The following is a 12,159-nucleotide window of genomic DNA, read 5'->3' on the forward strand; positions in this document are numbered from 1 at the left end:
ATTGATTAGTTTAATAAGCAGCAAAATGTGTTTTGTTTTTATGACCACGCCAGGGGTGATACTATTGTGTAGCAGCTGTCTTGTGTTATGACTACTACTAAATGACTATTTTCAGTGTCTTAATTGGGCACAAGACTACACCCTACACAGTGCGAGCTCTGTGGTAGAGTTTCGTTTTTTTAGTTTTTTTAACCACGCTATCAGCATGTCTCTCTAGGCAATGTTGGTCAGTCAGTTTGCCACTTTGGTCCACACTGGAATACCTCAACAACTGTTGGATGGATTGCCATGAAATTCATTCATGGTCCTCTGAGGATGACCGGACAATGGCCTTTGGTGATCTGGCTCTTCCTCTAGCACACTTTAAGGTTGACATTTTTGTTTTTTTAGTGAAATTTCTCAGCAACTACTGAATGGATTGCATGAAATTTGGTACAGATATCCATGCATGGTCCCCAGGGGTGAACCCTAATGACTTTGATGATCTCCTGATTTCTCTACAAGCAGGTGGAATATTTCGTTATCTACTACATGGGTTGGCACAGATTTGTGAACACATTCATGGTCCCCTGACAATGAATGCTAATAGCTTTGTTGATCCCCTGATTTTTCCTCTACCTTAAGGTTGTCATTTGCGGTTATGAGTGAAATGTCTTGACAACTATTGGATGAACTGCCATGAAATGATATATCCTTTTCCCCTGAAGATACTTTGTAATAAGATGATCCCTTGTTATGTAGTGCCATCATCAGGTCAACATTTCATTTAGTTTGGTTTATGACCAAATACCTAATAACATTCCCTATCAGCTTCAGTTGTACTTGTTTAGTGCTAATGTTAGCATACCAACACACTAAACTGAGATGGCGAACATGCGAAACATGTTAAACATCAACCTGTTAGCATTGTCATTGTGAGCATGTTAGCATCCTGATGTTAGCATTTAGCTCAAAGGCATGCTTCAAGTAGCCGCTACAACATGGTGCACGTTTGAGCTAAGTGATCAAATGAAGGTGTAAAGTCTTCTCTGCTACCAAACATGGCAGTGCCTTTATTTCCATGAGTGTTGCCCTCTCTGTTCAACAAATGTCCACATCCAGTGTCAAAAGCTTGACATAATGTTTATCTTTGTGAACCAGTCCTGACCCACTCCATTAAACCATCAGTGGTGCAAGATTTTCTCAAAGATATCTTCCCTTGTAATTGAAAGCGACAGAGGCTGCATGCAGAGTATATTTTTAATTTTCATTAGACCAACAAATGGCACAGTCCTATGTTTTTTCACGCTTTCAGCTGGACCCATTTTTCTTCTTGTTCAAAGAGGCTTTCTTGATCAACAGTGCTTAACATTCTAATAATGGAATCCTTTTCATGTGGTTTGGAGAAAAAAACTGTTGTTGTGTTTTCCCACCGCAGTTTAACCCCTATTATTTGTAGTAATTACCCTGTGTGATTTACAAATTCTTCTCATGAACTCACTGTTGTGGTTGCTCTGAAGTAATGACTTATTCTCTTTCTTTTTTACCCCCTACACACACACACACACACACACACACACACACACACACACAATTTCACCACCACCCCCTTTCCCACTAAGATTGTTGTCAATCACAACTTTTATTACTTAACTGACTAAACTGATGTATTTTCTCAGGACACAAACACATTTTCAGTTTGTCACTGTGAGAGCTGTTTTTGGCTGTTCCTATGGTGGTTTGGTCTAGCTATTAAAGGGACAGTACACCCCAAAATCAAAAATACATATTTTTGGAGGGGTTTTTTGGAGTTTGCTTAAAGCGCCAATGAAATAACATTTGAAAAACTCAACAGCAATGTCTCTTTCCAGAAATCATGACCCCGTTACTCAAGATAATCCACAGATTTGTTGTAAGCAGTTTCATGTAGGAACTATATTCTTTCTACTGATAGTTCCTACGTGAGACTGCTCACAAGAAAGTCTGTGGATTATCTTGAGTAGATCTTGAGACACTGCTATTGAGCAAGCCGAGTGGCATCTCAGACACAGAACATATATTCAAATATTTAAAATTAGAATAGAATAAAAATAAAAACAATATATACAATTACTTATAAACATATATTATACAAGATAGTGGTAGATAATGTGCAAAACCAGCATAACAGAAAGTTCCATGTCATTTATGAGCCTCACAGTCTGAGGAAAATAGCTGCACTGTAGTCTGGTGGTACGACAGCGGATACTTCCGTATCACTTAAAAACTCACTTAAGTTAAAAGAAGTTAGAAGCAAAAGAAAAACTCTGACCTGGTTCATTCTTCTAGAAAGCCTGTACTTCAGAAAGTTTGGCCTGTCTGCTCCTACAGTCAACTTGAAGGCTGTCATAGAGTCTGACGCCACATGACATTATTGGCAGTAGTTGCTGAGGTCATTTGTCCTCTCCCTGACAGATGGAGGGACGCTGAGAGGAAGCTAGGCACACCCTCCAAATGCCCTGGCTGATAAGTGACCTCATTACAGCTCCACTGGGCATGTTTTTCTTATTCACAGAACACCATGATGATAGCTAGCTCCCCAGGAGACCTCGGCTTTTGAGCAATGCCAAGCTCTCTGACTTTCTGAGAGTTTTTCTTTACTTTGCTCATGGCGCACAATCAGTTTCCAGGACTGTCATTACCAGCCTGAAACACTTACATATACACAGAAATGCACCACATCTTTAATCGCTCTGCACTAGTTGTTTACAAGAACATTCATCACTTGTAAATATTCTGTTTGAGTGGACTGAAACAAAAGTATGGCGAAGACAACAGGCCTTAAACATGTTATGTAAGTCTCCTTTATCTGCCCCTCACTCGTCCATACATGCAAACGTCCCTCATAAAAACTGCTCTAAACCCTAATGTTAGCCATAATATGTTGTGTCCGTGCCCAGAAGCCCTCAGTCTTGGAGGACTTTGGGTTGTAGTGCTGCAGCTGTAAGTAATTCTCTCTCTCTGCCTCTCTTTTTCCCTCATTCTCTCTTCATCCTCCCCTGTGTCTGGAGAATGTAAACATCAAGCGGGGGGCCATCACAGCCTTTCTTACAGCTGATATGGAGACAGGGCTACACTGACCGGGGGGCTTAGCCTGAAACTGTCTAATGTACACAGAGGGTAACGTGTGATTGTTGTTTGGATTGTAGTGCTGCAACGTTTTGTTTACAGTTTAACCCTATCCTGGAGGTTTTCCAGCTCAACATCAACATTTCAGCCATCTCATGTGGGACGTCCCTTGAAGTGTTTGCCATGGAAGTCACCCCATGGATGCAGAACTAACAATCAAAACCATTCCTTCTTTATAGAGTCTTTTATTGCTGGCAATGGGGCCTAAGGATCATGATGTCGGCCAGTCTATTGGTCAGTAACAAAGACTTTGTCCCAAAGCGCAATATCGCAACAACAAATTCTAGGAAACAATTACTGCCATGAACTTTGTTCTGGATATTCATGGTCCTCAAAGCATCATTCTTAATGACCGCCCTTTTGTCTGGTGCCACCATCAGGTCATGGTCAGGTCGTTTTCCCTTGATGGACTTTATTTCAAGACAAGGTATCCAAAAAACTAATGGCTGGATTTTCCAAAGAAAATGCTGCTGACTTTTCATGTTGGACACTCCATGAGCTTTCCTCTAGCACCACTGTTAGGTAAGATTTTAAAACACAAGATTTAAAGAACTAGCCAGATTTCCAGTAAATGTTATCATAGCTATTTGTGGTTCCCAGGGGACACACCCTTTTGAGTTTAATGATCTTATGGCCTTTCCTTTGAGCCAGTCTTACATCACAGTTTCCTTTTGCACACAAGACACTATGTGACATTATGCAAATGGTTGATCACTGTAACATTTGTTCAATGCAATCATGCTCTCCAGAGGAAGATCCCTTTTAAATTTGGCGATTCCACAACTGTTTTTGTAGTGACATTAAACTTTACATTTGTAGCTCCCCCATCATTCCTAATGACTCAACAATTTTTGTTTCATGCTAAGGTATCCAGAAAAATGTTGACTGGATTTTGTGAAATATTCTGTGGGTATTTGTGAACCCCAGCAGACAAAAGATTTCAGGATTACAGGACATTTACTTGGCAAATTGCCAAGCAATTTATCATTTATGTCATATCAGTCATGACGTCTGCTGAACACAGTCATGCTCACCAGGAGAGGATCCCTTGTAAATGTGGTAATTTCATATCTAACCTTTTTTCTAGTGACATCCTGAGGTCAAACTTTACAGTGTTAGCTCCCCTAACAGCAAGGCTGTAAGAACAGAAAAAGTGATAGTGTGTTAATTATTGAGGGGAGTAATAAACACTGAAAGCTCTACTAGTGGGGCTTCAGACTTTTTGTATTGTTTTCTATTTGATGTCACAGTTATGTAGCAACTTCCATAAAATCTCTAAACACACACTAGCATGTTACCTGAAGTTCTTTAAAAGCCATTTGTCACAGAAATCCCCATTCCCTGTACCCCAACCTCTCAAACTGATTTCCTACCCCAAAATCCCAAGGCCGCCACCGCCACCCCCCCCACCCCCTTATTTCTTTCTCTGCTTAAGAATTGGAACAAATTATCTCCATATGTGTCTGAAGGAGCCCCATGGGAAGGGGGCCAAGAAGAATATACTGCTGACAGAACACAAACATTGACTTCATCAAACATTGCGAGCTGCGTGCTCTGATGCTCTCCATATGTTCACCTGGCACCGGCAGCCATTTGCTGACAGCACAGCAACATCTCACCAGTGAGGCTCTTTATCTTCTTATCTTCTCCACATGTTTAGTATCTGCGATGAGGAGGTGGATGGAGGATGGTCCTGCTGGTTGCTATCACCAGTGAGGTAACATGTCAGTATATAGAGGAAGGTTTGTGTTTCCTCAGGCCTTCAAATGATAAGGTAATCGAGATAATGTTTCGCATGCACAGTGTAATGGTGAACAAAATCCCAGAACCCCTTTATAGGGCCTCGTGTTTTCAGCCAGTAACCAGAGAAACGGGACAGGGGGAAGCATGAGACAGGACAGAAAAATGGAGAAAAGAGGGGGAAAAAAGAGCAGAGAGGAAGACAGGGTATAACTCTCCCTGTGTGATCAACTTTCAGTCTCAGGTATCACACTCGTTCTCTCTGAAAAATGTATTTCTTTTGGCACCTGGCCAGAGGCTTTTGACCTTGTTCACTTTCTTTCTCATGTCACCCGGCAGGCGCTCGGTTGTGACCTTTCCGGTAACAAATACACGTCTCGGGAGAAAGATCACTTACAGAAAGCCCTCATGGGCTTTAAAGAGAAAAATCACCCAACCAAGTACAGCTTTATTTCATACAATCATCAATGTGTCTGGAGCTATAGTCTACCCTTAATGCTGACCTCCAACATTAGGAATGTATGATTCACCGGGGGAGGAAAAGGGTGCACTCTTCTCCTATCTAGCTAACTCCAAGCTGCACTATAACAGAGCTACAGGTTGGTCCAGAAGAATCCTGTCAGTGGGTTCTGCCTCCTCCCCGGGTGTCTCTAACACCACAACATGCACGGAGAGAGTGAGGGGGAGAGATCGTCAAGGGTTTGGCAATAACAGCCTTTCTGAGTAGAAGTGGAGCTATTAAACCGCAGGGGGTTTCATTGTGTTGCATTCCATTTGGATCCACTAGTCAGCTTTTCGACAGGTCGTTTAATGGTGATTAGAGAGCAGAATTAGAAATCCAACAAGCTACACGTCTACATAAGCATGAAGAATTGTAGTACAGTGGGACTGCTTGATCTGCAGGACAATGACACTCAACCAGTAAAATGTCTTTGAGGGAAAATGAACCACTTAGTTTTGATTCACAACTAACTGGGATTTTGACTGATCGTATTAACTTTCATAACTGATAATGTGGTGTAAAATGTCATTCCAAATTACACTCTTAATGCTGACCTGGCAACATTTTTTTGGCAACAGTAAAAGCACAGGCTGTTGACTCACGTTATTATCATGATCTTTAAACCACAGGACTGTGACTTAAGCCTTGGATATACATGTAATTGCCAGCATCAAGGAAAACATAGCATGTGATGGCCTCCATCTGTTCTATTACCTGTGTATTTAAAGCTGCACTAAACAATCAATATTTTTATATTAACAATAAGTCAAATGACTTATTGTTAATATAATGTGTAATGTGAAAGGGGTCACTTGCAGTGAAAAAAACTTTTGAGATTTATCAGCCAACCATGCTTTTCCCCTCATTTGTTATGGAACATTTTAGCATCTTTCAGCTAATTGTTTTGGTTTTACATCCAGCAACTTAACTCTTTTGGTTCAGTCTCACCGCTCTCATCAGTCGTTCTCTCAGCTGCAGCAGGCAACTGTTTTCAGTGAAAAAGCTTTAAAAACTGACTGTACACCATCTGCTAATCACCAAACAGCAGACAAAGACTAGCTTGTGAACACAGTGGCGCATTTAGCAGCTTAAGAGCCAGATATTTCCCTCTGAAGTTGGTGGAGAGCAAAATAGAACTAAAAAGAATTTGGACACATTCATCAGATGGTCACAAACACGATTCCAAATAAATGCTAAGTATCTGTAGGATGTTTGCTGACACAGTCGCCATTACAACTTCAACATTGTGTTTACAGCTTTTTGCGCTACCCCCAAGTGGCCAAAGAAATCAATTAATGTAGGGTTTTTTTTAAACGATGAGTAAGTGACATTGAAAGTCATTCTTAAAATGAGATGCAGCATTGATTGAAACACACATGTTCTCCCTGTGGCATCAATACTGATTTAGATCTTAATCAATATTTCATAATTAGTTGTAACTGTGTATAAATGGATCAGCATAGGTATAATACTAGGCATGGTGAAACTTCAGTCAAAATTCAAAGGACATGATACTGTTGGATCTAAATCCTTTAAATGTGTGGGGGCTAAAACTTTGGAACGCATGACATGATGTGAAATCCTCAGAATCTATTATAGTTTATAACAGGTGTAAAGGATTTATTGCAGGGCTGCTGTATTAGATGGCATTAGTTTTAGCTAGGTGTACCTAATAAACTGAATGTATATCGTACTATAAGATGCATTAAACTGTGAATGCCTATTAAATATTTTCCATACATTTTGTACTTAAAGGGTAACAATTCAAACTGAGGACTAATTTCAGCACAATGTTACCGGTTTACCACTGTACGCATTTACAGAGTTTCCAGCATGTGTAATATGCCATGAAAGAATGGAGAGGTCTGATGGTGCAGTCAGTGACATATCCAAAATGTCACAATATGAACAGATCAGTGTATGTGAGTGACAAAATTGCCTAAAAACACTTGATCTTTAAAGAATTCAATCAAACACAAGAAAGCATTAACTGTAGTATAGAGAGAACAGTGGGAAATACCACATAGTTTAGCAAAGCTTACATCAGCTGCATGGTGAAAGTCCATTATTACAAACACATGTTGCGTCAAAAAACAATGTGAAACCCATAGTGTAGTCAAGATAGCAGAATTAAGAAAGATGCAAAACAGACAGTACTCTGCACACATAAAATATGGGGTTTGGTCAGAGGTGTTAGTATGTTCACTGACTTAAAGATGAACCAAATCTAAATGAAAACGATAAAGGAGGCTGCACCAGGAAGGACAAACCAGAATCACCAAAATTCTTTCAAGTGGTGCAATTTGCTGCAATTTTTAGAAATAGATTTTTTTTTCTAAGGAAGGATAGGATATAAGGGGTTTAAAAAGCTCTTCTTTTTGGCAGAGGGTTCTTTAGCTCCTCCTAACCCGGGGCTATGGAGACACCAGAGTGATGCCTGGCCGTTCTCCTGGGCTCTGGGAGGAAAATCCTGTTTAATGTCTCCACAATTACATTCCCGGGGGTTATTTATTCAGGAATGTTAATGTGCTTAGAATCTACTGGCCCCTGTGGCCTCTGACACGGGTTCCTCTGGGCTCTCCTATCAAGCATTCAATCAGGCACAGCACAAGCTCTTCGGTGCCGCTGCCATCTGTTTAAACAACAAAGATTGATGCAGGAGGAATCTTTTGATGACCCTGCAGTCAGACGGCACGGGCCTTTGTGCCTGCCTTAGTGCATTCACACAATGTGCATCTCTGTTTATGTTTTGCCTCAGTTTGACATTGCAATATGCACTTTGGAAGTTGATGTATTCTAATATTTGCAAGCCTTTTAGTGGAAATGCATGCACTTCTCGGTATGCCTCTCACGCACTGTAAACAGTGTATTTATTTGTCTTCTCAGCTCCAGGATCTGTGCTTTATGTTATGGTTTGAATAAACACAACACAATTACAGGATGTAAATGGGCCTCTCCATACATATGAGATCCATTATTTTTCCACCCTCATTTAATCTCTCTGTAGGTTCCTAAATCGAAACAGATGCACAGAGCAGCATGATCACCTAACTAAAAATTCATGAGCAGCGGGAGTTATTAACTAACTGTTTCTCTTTTAATCTTGAGCCTTTTTAACATAATTCTTAAATATGTCAGTTAGATCCTCAAAGGAAAAGTTGTCATTTTGGGAAATACACTTAATTGGTTTCTTGCCGAGATTTAGATGAGATGATCAATAACACTCTTATAGCTGTACAGTAAATATGAAACTACCGCCAACAGTTGGCTAACTTAGCTTAGCATAAAGACTGGAAACAGGGGGAAACAGATAGCCTGGCTCTGTCTAAATGTAACACAATCAGCCTAGCAGTATCTCTAAAGCCCACTAAATGACATGACATCATTTGTTTAATCCATACAAAAGTGTGAAAATGAAAAATGGGCACATATGTGCTGGACTATTTTTGTGCCGGGACCAGAAACTTCTTGGAGTATCTGCTGCGTGGTTGCCGGGCAACTGGTCCAGACCAAGAAGTAGTCCAACACACAACCCTCCGTAAAACAGCGATTTGACGTTTTTACACTTCGGTTTTTGTACAGATTAAACAAACGAGATACAACGTGTTGATTAGAATTGAAGAACACGACTTTATTGTACCAGAGTGGAAAATTGTCGTGAGCATTAGAGGTGCTGGTAGGTGGATTTTGTTACCTTTAGACGGAGCCAGGCTAGCTGCTTCCCCGTTTCCAGTCTTTATGCTAAGCTACTTTAGCCGGCTGCTAAAGGTAGCTTCATATTTACCATACCATCTTCTAATCTAACTCTTGGCAAAAAGTGTATTTCCCAAAATGTCGAACTTTTCCTGTCATCTCTGAAGACAGGTAACGTCGGCTCAACGCTGTGATTCTGGATTGAAAATGAACAAAGTTCTCAAATTTCTTGTGCACCGTACATGTGACATGTGAAGATTTCCACACTTAAGAACTTATTTTTCTTGGAAAACTTGAACGAACCATTGAGTGTTCTCAGACCAAACTGCGCTTTAAAAGGGTCCCCACCCTCCCCGATTGGCTTTGTTTGCATGTGAGGGCCTTCCACAGACCATGTGAACCTGGAGGATTTCCTGGCCCAGTGGCCTCAGTTGTTATGCTGTTTCTCCTGACCCTTGACTGCGCAAACACACACACACCACGCTTCAGGCTTATTCACTGGGGAATTAGGCTACACCACGAGAATGTTAAAATATCTACTCCACTTTTCCCATTAACATGTTCTCCATGTGTAACAGACTTCAGGATAAATTCATTCCACATCAGTGAATGTGGTTTCGTGTTCTTCACGTTTCAGGTGGTTTGGCAAAAACTTTATGGCAACTCCCCTATTAAACCCCACATCCTCTTTATGATTCATAGTAAATCGCACTTAATTGCACTGACAGATGCTGTAAAATCTTATCTGCTCATAATGCTGGCCTTTCAGTGACATCCACATTTTGACCATTTTTTAATGTTTGTATAAGTTTATGATTTCCCTAAAACTGGAAGTCAGAGGCCCTGACTCGTAAAAAACATAATTCTTTCTGTGTGTAACATTTTTATGATTACCCTCTACCTCATGTAACGCTGAACTTGGGGTCACTCTGACCTGCCCTGAAAACACTTGCTTATACGTGGGTAATGTTTTACATCCCCCTCTCTGGGGTTGCAGTGACCTGATTTTTATTTTTTTTTATCCATTCTTCATTCCAACTTCCCACTCACTTTTTCACTCTTAGAAATTACAAGAATGCTGTGTCAAGTTTGACAAATTTGCTTTCAGTATAACGCTTCTCTCTGGTGAAATCATGGAACGTGTTCGCAGCAGGCGAGCACATTTGTCAATTTGGACAATTAATGGCTGAGACTCTCCTCTAAAATTACAGAAAACATATTCTTTATGATGCCTAAGTAGATGAGATGACCTCAGAGTGTTGACTCAGGCTCAGTTTTCAGGGTTGCTGTGGGTTTGACAGCCTCATCGGTGAAACCAGATCTGCACTCTTAAGAAAACAGACCTAATGAATGTGTTCCCAGAGGTGCCGAAACCGGGCTTAATTGTTCAGCCTCCGAGAATGTCATCAAATACCTGAGTGCTTAGTCATGTTGAATGTCTGCTGCCATCTACAGGCCTTTTGAGAGGAAACAAGCTATTTGAATCTAGTTGGCCGATTCTCCAGAACACATCAAGTACCAGATCACGTCAAAAGAAGCTGTAGCTGTAAAAGTCAGAGAGTGTGGCAGGCTGAGCAGATGTCCCCTCTCTCACAAAGACTTTCATGCTGCGTCCTGCAACAGACAGCTAATGTGGAGGGAATATTAATGCCTCGTATTGTGTCCGTTAGAAGTAAGGGGAATCAATTTAAAGGTTTTAAATCATGAACATTATTGGCTGCTATAACAATATAGCGACTAACTGGTCCATATCTATTTATGTTAAAGAACATTTATTATTATCTTAAACCAAATGCATTTAATCTCTCCAAAGGTCCTTGGTTTTGTTACTCAACTTGGGTGTGAGTTTTAGTGGAAGATACTCAATCATTTCTGGTTTTATAAAACCTGTCAGAAACAACAGCTTCTAGCAGACTGTTGACGTATTTCAGTTCAAAATATGACAAATAATGGATATTCGTCATTCTTAATGATGCTGTAGTTGCAATCCAAATGTTTTCAAGCTCTTTATCAAAAATGTTTAAAGTTATATGTTTTAAATGACTCCTCTTCACTTGTTTCACTTTGGGCTCATATCTGACCCTGAAATGCCCATTTTCGTATGCAACATATGTGTAAAATCCTTTAAGCCAACATGTGGGCAGAGTACTTAAAGTGCACAGTAAAATGCAATACAATGGCACGACCAATGTGCATTTGCTGAGGAAGATTGTGTGATACAGTAACATCAAATGTGGTGAGATCGTTTTGTCGAAAAGTGTTTTAATTATTCCTGTAAAAGTGGCATTGCTGTAGAAATGTAATGCGCTAAAAGGTCAGTGACAGTTACGGTCAAGTTTTCCCCAACTTTCATTTTGTTCAGCGATACAGTTTGCATGTGGGCAATAATCCACAACAGTAACTAATAAGATTCCTTTTTTAAATGTGCAACAAACAAAAAAAGCACATTTAAGCATATATACATATTTCAACACAATCCTACCTCGTATTTATTCACTCTGCACCTGGGAACTGCCCACTACAGTGTTTTATTGGTGGTCACAGAGCAGCTACCCCCTCAGCCCCCTCAACCAGGGGATTCTGTTGCACTGTTGAGATTTAAGAGTAAAGGCGACTGAATTTTATGAGCCTCTAAACTGTGGAGCAACCCACTGAGGAAGGTAAGGCTATAGGCCAGTAAAATTGCATCTTTTAAATCACACGTGTGAGCTCATGATTCATTCTTTAAAACATGATTCTACCCACTTGTATGTACATTTGTACTTTCTGTTGTTATGTGTTGCCGTCTGTTATTCGTTGTTAATTTTTCGTGTAGCAAATTTGTGTTATTTGTGGTACTTTTAATGCTGTCACATTGTAATTTTCTGTATGTAGTAAATGCTGTTTTTACAAACTTGAAATAAAGATATTTGGTGTTTTTCTCCCAGCCACTGCCAACTGCATTTATTTGTGTGTACCATTCACTTATTCAAGTTAATGGTATGTTCATTATATAATTATGTATGTTTATTACATCCTCTCAGACAACATCCTGGTTCTACTACTTGGCTGTTAACAGCTTGTACTGACTTCTCCAC

Source organism: Siniperca chuatsi, linkage group LG13, assembly GCF_020085105.1.
Source record: "Siniperca chuatsi isolate FFG_IHB_CAS linkage group LG13, ASM2008510v1, whole genome shotgun sequence".
NCBI lineage: Eukaryota > Metazoa > Chordata > Actinopteri > Centrarchiformes > Sinipercidae > Siniperca > Siniperca chuatsi.